Below are 9329 nucleotides of genomic sequence, written 5' to 3' on the forward strand. Positions count from 1 at the left end.
CTCAATCGTCAACCTGGCACTCTTCCCAGTGACACGGAAGTACCAGGCAGGAAGGAAGCTAAAGAGCAAGTCAAGGCTATTACTTTAAGATCTGGAAAAGTAGCTGATGTTGAAAAGGCAAAAGAAGTAGAAGCTGAAATTAGAGGTGAAGAATCTAAGCAAAAGGAGAAAGCGGTGGAACCAAGGAAGACTACTGTTGAACACACTCTGCCTCAGGCTAATACAGGGGAGAAACAGCTCTATCCTCCACCACCTTTTCCTAAGAGATTGCAGCAACAAAAGCTGGATAGACAGTTCGGGAAGTTTCTGGAGGTGTTCTAGAAACTTCACATCAATATACCTTTCGCTGAGGCTCTTGAACAGATGCCTAGTTATGCGAAGTTTATGAAGACTATTCTTTCAAGAAAGGTGAAACTGGACGACCTTGAAACCATTGCTCTCATGGAAGAATGCAGCGCTGTTCTGCAGCAATAGTTACCACCAAAACTGAAAGATCCAGGAAGCTTCACCATTCCTTGCACCATTGGCAATCTGACTTTTGACAAGTGCCTTTGTGATTTGGGAGCAAGCATTAATCTGATGCCGTTGTCGATCTGTAAAAAGCTGGATCTGCCTGATCCAAAACCCACATACATGTCGCTACAATTGGCTGACCGTTCCATTACTTACCCAAGGGGCATAGTTGAGGATGTGCTCGTCAAGGTGGATAAGCTCTTCTTTCCAGCAGATTTTGTTATTTTGGATTTTGAGGAAGATAAGAAGATTCCCATAATCTTGGGAAGGCCTTTCTTGGCTACTGGCCGTACCTTGATAGATGTGCAAAAAGGGGAACTTACTATGCGGGTCCAAGATCAGGATGTGACCTTCAACATATTCAAGGCAATGAAATTCCCTACAGAAGATGAGGAGTGCTTAAAATTGGATGTGATTGATTCTGCGGTTACTTCGGAACTCGATCACATGCTAATGTCTGATGCATTGGAAAAGGCCTTAGTGGGGGATTTTGACAGCGATGATGAAGATAGCAACAAGCAATTACAATATCTGAACGCTTCTCCCTGGAAGCGAAAGCTGGACATACCATTTGAATCTCTTAGTACTTCTGACCTTAAGAACGCTGAAGGGAAGCTCAAACCATTAATAGAGGAAGCACCTACCTTGGAGCTCAAGCCATTACCTGAGCACTTGAGGTATGCTTTTTTAGGTGATTCATCTACGTTACCTGTTATTATTTCATCTGACCTTTCAGGTAGCGAGGAAGACAAGCTCTTAAAGATTTTGAGAGAATTCAAATCGGTTATAGGATGGACCATAACAGACATCAAGGGGATAAGTCCTTCATATTGTATGCATAAAATTCTGCTAGAGGAAGGTAGTAAGCCAACTGTGGAACAGCAGGAAAGACTGAATCCCATCATGAAGGAGGTGGTGAAGAAAGAAATTCTGAAATGGCTAGATGCAGACATCATTTATCCTATTTCTGATAGCTCGTGGGTGAGCCCCGTACAATGTGTACCTAAGAAGGGAGGTATCACTGTGGTCGCAAATGAAAAGAATGAGCTCATCCCTATTCGAACAGTTACAGGATGGAGAGTATGCATGGATTATAGAAAATTGAACAAAGCCACAAGGAAGGATCACTTCCCTCTTCCATTTATTGATCAGATGCTTGACAGATTGGCGGGTCATGAGTATTTTTGTCTTCTGGATGGTTATTCCGGGTATAATCAGATTTGTATTGCACCAGAGGATCAGGAAAATACTACCTTCACTTGTCCATTTGGCACGTTTGCTTTTCGCAGAGTTTCGTTTGGGTTATGTGGCGCCCCAGCCACCTTTCAGAGATGTATGATGGCTATATTCTCTGACATGATTAGAAATAACATCGAAGTGTTCATGGATGACTTCTCCGTCTTTGGACACTCATATGATGAATGTTTGAATAATCTGCGCACCGTACACAAAAGATGCGTGGAAACTAATTTGGTGCTCAATTGGGAGAAATGTCATTTTATGGTGCGTGAAGGCATTATCCTTGGGCATAAGGTCTCTAGCAAGGGTTTGGAGGTGGACAAGGCCAAGGTGGGAGTCATTGAAAATCTTCCCCCACCTAATTCTGTGAAAGGAATCCGTAGTTTTCTTGGTCATGCGGGTTTTTATCGGCGATTCATCAAGGACTTTTCAAAGATATCTAAGCCGTTGTGCAACTTGCTTGAGAAAGATGTGCTTTTCAAATTTGATGATGAATGTTTGGCAGCATTCGAGACTCTCAAGAAGAGTTTGATCACTGCACCAGTTATTACAGCACCGGATTGGACAGAACCGTTTGAAATGATGTGTGATGCAAGTGATTATGCGGTAGGTGCAGTTCTGGGACAGCGCAAGAAAAATCTCTTCCATGTGGTCTACTATGCGAGTAAGACTTTAAATGGTGCCCAATTGAACTACACCACTACTGAGAAGGAGCTTTTGGCTATAGTCTTTGGTTTTGAGAAATTTCGATCTTATCTGCTTGGTATGAAAGTAACAGTATTCACTGATCATGCAGCTATTCGCTATCTAGTTTCCAAGAAGGATTCAAATCCGAGACTCATTCGTTGGGTGCTTTTACTTCAGGAATTTGAGTTAGAGATCAAAGATAGAAAAGGTACTGAGAATCAAGTAGCTGACCATCTCTCTAGGTTGGAGAATCCCGATTCTACTTCACAAGATAGGACGTTAATCAATGAATCTTTTCCGGATGAGCAGTTGTTTGCAATTCAGGAGGAAGAACCATGGTTTGCAGATATTGTAAACTATCTCGTCAGCAATATAATGCCTCCTAATTTAACATCTGCTCAAAAGAAGAAGTTTCTGCATGAGGTGAAGTGGTATATATGGGATGAACCATATTTGTTTAGACAGGGAGCTGACCAGATCATCAGGAGATGTATCGCGATCTGTGAGACGGAGGGGATATTACGAGACTGCCATTGCACGGTTTATGGTGGACACTATGGTGGTGAGAAAACGGCAGCTCGTATTCTGCAAGCAGGTTTTTTCTGGCCTACTTTGTTCAAGGATGCTCATCAGTTTGTTTTAAGGTGTGATCGTTGCCAAAGAGTGGGAAATTTGTCAAGGAAGGATGAAATGCCATTAAATGTGATGCTTGAAGTCGAGGTCTTTGATGTATGGGGAATTGATTTCATGGGGCCTTTTATCTCGTCTTGCAATAATCAGTACATCTTGCTGGCAGTCGATTATGTCTCAAAATGGGTCGAAGTTAAAGCTTTACCAACAAATGATGCAAAGGCAGTGCTAAATTTTCTTCATAAGCAAATTTTCACAAGGTTTGGAACACCTCGGGTAATCATAAGTGATGAAGGATCGCATTTTTGCAACCGTAAGTTCACTTCTATGATGTAGCGTTATAATGTGAATCATCGAGTAGCTACTGCCTATCATCCGCAAACAAGTGGTCAAGCGGAAGTGTCTAACAAAGAGATAAAGCACATTCTAGAGAAGGTTGTTTGTCCGTCAAGGAAGGATTGGTCTTTAAAGCTCGATGAAGCTGTTTGGGCTTACAGAACAGCATACAAAACTCCACTTGGAATGTCACCGTTTCAGTTGGTGTACGGTAAGGGATGTCATCTACCTGCGGAGCTTGAGCATAAGGCCTACTGGGCATTCAAGAAGTTGAACCTGGATTTAGATGCAGCTGGTAAGAAAAGAATGCTTCAGCTTAATGAACTTGATGAATTTCGACTGCAAGCGTACGAAAATAACAAAATGTATAAGGAAAAGGTGAAGAGGTGGCACGATAGGAAGCTACATCCAAAGTTATTTGTGCCAGGGCAACAAGTTCTCTTATTCAACTCTCGGCTCCGACTTTTTCCTGGGAAGTTGAAATCAAGGTGGTCTGGACCTTTTATTGTCAAAACTGTGTTTCCACATGGAGCGGTGGAAATTTTTGAGAATGATCCGACCAAGCATTCAAGGTTAACGGTCAGCGGTTGAAGCACTACTATGGGGACATGGCAAACCGAGAAGTGGTTAGTGCCATTTTGTTGACTACTTGAGAAGGGTACGAAACGTCAAGCTAATGACGAAAAAGAAGTGATGTGTGGGAGGCAACCCATGAATTACTGTAACAGGAACCCTTAGAAGTTAATAACCTATCCAAAAACACAAAAAAAAATTAGAAAACAGGGGCTGAAAAAAAAAATTCCAGTGACCCCCTGAGCGCCCGCTCAGCTTTGCTGAGCGACCGCGCAGCAGGCTGAGCGCCCGCTCAGCTTTGCTGAGCGACCGCGCAACACGCTGAGCGCCCGCTCAGTTTTGCTGAGCGACCGCTCAGGGGTCGAGTACCAGAATTTTTTTTTTCAGTTCAGAAAAAAAAAAACAGTTTTAGCCCATAAACCCACGATTTGTTCCCACTACCCCATCATTTTACTCCTTAATTCCCAAAGCCTAATCTAATCCACACCCTATATATACATACACCTATCCTACATATCTCCCACAAAACTTCATACACTTAAACCCTCTCACAAACATCAAAAATCAGTTCTTACACACTTTTATTCACGAATCAATGGCACCCAAGAGAGCACGCACTATTGACAGCAGCAGCACAGTTCCTACTGCTGATTCATCGAGGGGTACTGCTGCAAGGCCTCGGTTAACTGACAGAGTTGCGGAGGAGGAGTACACTAGGCTGTTGGGGAAGCCGATTCTGAAGGAGAGGGGGTTTTTACCATCGGGGAGGGATGGTGAGTTGCTGCCCATGATTGCAGAGAAGGGGTGGATAGCTTTTTGTGAGTCACCCGAAGCAGTACCGATGAGCGTTGTTCGCGAGTTCTACGCGAACGCGAAGGACGAAAAGAATGGGTTTTCTGTGGTCCGTGGGCTGACGGTTGATTATCATCCTGCGGCGATTCGCCGTGTGATTGGACAGCGAGAGAGAAAGCCCGAGGAGGAGAACTGGAATGAAAAGACTGCTGAGGATTTTGACTTGGATTTGATTTGTGCAACTCTCTGTCGACCGGGCACAGTTTGGACCTGCAGGACCGGCACTAATGAGTATCGTCACTTTCCGGCGATCGCCATGAACAGGTATGCCCGTGCATGGAATGCATTTATTTGTGCTAATATTTTTCCTTCTTCGCATGCACACGAGGTCACAATTGAAAGAGCACAGTTGTTGTGGGGAATTCTGAATGAGGAATACTATGTGGACCTTGGTGAGTTTATCTACCAAGGAATTCTGAAGTTTTTGAGGGGAGCGAAGCATATGAACATCCCTTATGCATCTACGGTTACTAAGCTATGCCGAGCAATGGGAGTGAACTGGCCGGCTCATGAGCAGTTGCAGTTGCCAGCAGCTCTGATTGATTCTGGCACTCTGAATGGGATACAGGAGTGGACCGGTGGTGAGCCTGAGGAGCATGGGCTGGGTTATCGTCTTCCAGGAGGGCGTCCAGCACGAGGTGCTACTATGGCTAAGCCAGGGCGTGATGAGGCTGGTTATTCGAGAGCTCAGGAGGGTGCTGGGATGGTTGATGCCCAGTATATGAGGCTTTCACGGCGGATGGATGCCATGTATGAGACGCAGAGCAGGTTTGCTCAGGAGCTCACCCTTGCGTTAGGGACTGCTTTTCGAGGCCTTGGAGCTGATATCCAGTGGCCAGTTTTTGGTGAGGACTCTGCATACCCGCCGCCTGATACTCCACCCACTGAGGGTGATGACGATGATGACTCCGAGTAGGTATATCATGTGTTCCTTTCTACTACTTTCACTGAGGACAGTGAAGATTTTTAGTTTGGGGGTGGTAGTTAAGGAATATTGTGTGTGTCATTTAGTTGCATATTCATGATAATTTAGTTCATATAGTTGCATAATTTATGCCATATAGTTTTTTTTTATGAATGTCATGTAGCTCATGCATTTACCATGATCCCTTTTGCAATGATTTATCGACTGAATTGTGATATTAATGCGAGTGTAGTGATAGCATTAAAGTGATATGAAGTTGTGTAGGTTGATATGCATGTTAGAAACAATTGTAAGTTCACTAAGTCTTAGAGAATGCGTAAGGGCTAGATTGTTGTTATGATGTGGTTGTTTTTAAGGTCAATCTGCTTATTATGCTTAGAATTCGATTATAGGTTCTTAGTGATAAAGACATGAAAAAGAAAAAATTTGGAGAAAAAAATATGGAAGTTGTTGCTAGTTGTGGCTAGGCGTCAATTGGCTTGTAGCCGGCTCGCATATGGTGCGAGTAGTCTAGGGTTGAGCAAGATGGAGCGAAACGTACTTGCTCAGAAGTAAAAAAAAAAAATTGCATAATTGATCAAGAGTGGGCTCTTTGGTATTCGAGTTATTAAGTTCTTAGGGGACTTTGTGCCTAGTGACCTAAGGCTTTTAGAGTCTGGGATCCGCTAACCTAACGCTCGTTACATGGATACCATTGTATAAGTCTTTTGTGGACCTCACTCATTGCACGGTCAAATGAGCATTCGAGTTGTAAATAAAAAGCGCAATTCCGTAGTAAGCTCCATTGTTCTTGTAGTGTTGTATATCACTTTGTGCCTAGAATTTTTTATTCTTTGTATAACCATAGGATTGCCTTGAGGATAGTCTACTCATAGTAATTGGTCTAGTTCCGAAGCATATCTGTTAAGCATTTGCACACACCACGTTTCTGGCTGTATGTCCGGTTGCATGAGTTTATTGATCTTTAGTTGTCTAACTACATTCGTTGAGATGTGACAATTTGGTTGGTTGATTGTAGTAAGGGGGATCGCTGCATTTTCATATAGATTGCATTCATGAATGTTTTTATTTGTTTTTGAGTCTGTGACGCTTGAGGACAAGCATCGATTTAAGTTTGGGGGTGTCTTGAAATCAAGTATTTTGTGTATTTGATGCGTTTTTCTAGTGTTTATGCATTTCAGGGTTTTAGTTGCATTTCGGGGGAGGAATCATCAAGAATAAGCCTTGGCATGTGTTCACCATTGCGAGAGGGAAGAAACGGGCAGATTATGGCCAAGAAACGGAGCGAAATCAGAATTTTTCCAGTAAAGGTCTGAGCGCCCGCTCAGCATTGCTGAGCGGCCGCGCAGCAAGCTGAGCGGCCGCGCAGGGTCGGGAAAAAAGATAAATTATTTTAGGACTTCTACTTTTGTTTGGTTTCCACTTCTATATAATCTGAGTTTTATGGGACTATTATATAAGTAGATTTGAGACGTTTTCACAAGTGTGGATTGAAGAAGATTGTGTTTTTACGTAAGGAGCGAAGGAGATAAGGAAGAAGACCGATTTAGCACACCTCAACGAAGAGGAAGCATATATTCTTGTGATTCTTGTTTCGTTGTAACGTTGGATGCTAGTTTTCTTGCTTTGAACTTATTTACTCTTGTGACGTACTCTGTTTTAATATAATTAGTTTAGCTATTATTTTCTTGTGTTTGTTTATCATGATTTCATATGAACCCATGATGACGATAAGAGCTATTATGGGCTAATCGTGATCATGGGGTTGCAACGGATTTATTATGGAATTCTTTAGTTAATTGTTTAATACTTTAGTGTGTGATGATTGCATGATATCTAGTATTGGTTGTGCGTATTCGTCTTATGTGCGTCGCGAACATATAAGATAGGGTGTTAATCTCTTGTGAAGCGACGGTAGATCTTGAGATTTAGAACTTGCCATGCTAGCATAGGTTCATGTACGTTGTGAATGATTAGTGGGTAACTCTAACAGTTTTATTTACCCTATGTAATCAAAAGGAATAACTTGTGCTTAAATCGTTGTGTTGTCAATTTCTGTAGATATATGGGAACTCAACATAATTGATGACTATTCAACTTCTATCTTAATTGTGGATGCTTGGTAGAATGGTATTAGTACAATGAAAGTTGGCTTTTATCAGTTTCGTGTTATTCGATTAATATCATCACTGTCTCATGCTAAAGGTAATAACAATGGCTATAGAAGGAAGTAATAATGAAGTTGTGATCTCATGAGTGTTTTATTATTGATAAATTGAAGTGTTAGTTAAATGATTAATTAAGTAGTTAATTATAGTTAATATTTAATCAACAATTCTAAGTGTTATTGTCTTAACATTGAGAAGTAATCATACATTGGTGAGTGAGTTTAATTAGACAATAATTTAGTCTAAGTCTCTGAGGGAACGAACTAGAAAGTATTCTATATTACTTGCGAACGCGTATACTTGCGTGAATATTAGCGCGTGTTTTCGCCCTAACAGTGGGAAACTGTTAAAGTGTTGGAAGGTACAGATGATGTTACGTGGGATAGATTCAAGGATTTTTTTTAGAGAAGTATTTTCCTCAGTTTATTCAGGATCAAATGGAATTGAAATTTATGGAGCTTAAGTAGGGGAATATGTCAGTGGCAGATTATAAAAGTAAGTTTTAGGAATTGTCTACGTTTGTACCATCGTATGTGGACACTGTTAGGAAGAAAGCAAAGAGGTTCCAACAAGGTCTTAAGCCATGGATCTGTGGGAAGGTGGCCATATTTGAATTGGATACATATGCGGGAGTTGAGCAGAAAGCTATGATTGTCGAGACAGAGAGTGAAATGTATCAGCGGGAGAAGGAAAGTAAGAAAATGAAGTTTGAAGGAAATGAAGGACAGTCACAAGCAGGGAAGTTTCCAAATTTCTATTAGAGGAAAGGCAAGTTCCAGTCCGGAAGGAATTTTAACAGGTAGAATAGAGGCAACGGAGGACAAGGTAACCGTCCAACCACTTGGAATTAACCAACCTAGCAGAGGCCAGCTTTACCTGACTGTCAAGTATATGGAAAGAAATATGGAGGAGTTTGCAGCAAGCTGGATGTGGTCTGCTATAGATGCAACCAGAGGGGGCACTATTCAAAGGAGTGCAATAATTAGCCATCCAAAGAGCCAGTCAACAAGGATCAGCCTACCAGGAATTTGGCAGGCAAAGTCCCAGCAATATGGTATACATGTTTCAAGTGCGGAAAACCAGGGCACATAGCAAGGGATTGCAAGACACCTGTTCTAGTCAATAATACACTGTGAATCATATGAGCCCCTCCAATAGTGAATGAACCTCCCAGAGCTAGAGTTTATGACATGTCTGTGAATGATACTATCATGGACATCGATGTTGTGGCAGGTATGGTTACTGTAAATTCTTTATGTGCTAAAGTGCGAGTAGATTCGGGAGCAACTCTGTCATTTATTTCTCAAGAGTTTATTGATAAGCTGAATTATCCAATTGAATTACTAAGTGAAATTATGATGGTAGGATTAGCGAATCAGGAGCGCGTGTCTGTTAACCAAGTATGT

The sequence above is a fragment of the Apium graveolens genome, chromosome 5 (assembly GCF_009905375.1).
Source record: "Apium graveolens cultivar Ventura chromosome 5, ASM990537v1, whole genome shotgun sequence".
Classification (NCBI taxonomy): domain Eukaryota; kingdom Viridiplantae; phylum Streptophyta; class Magnoliopsida; order Apiales; family Apiaceae; genus Apium; species Apium graveolens.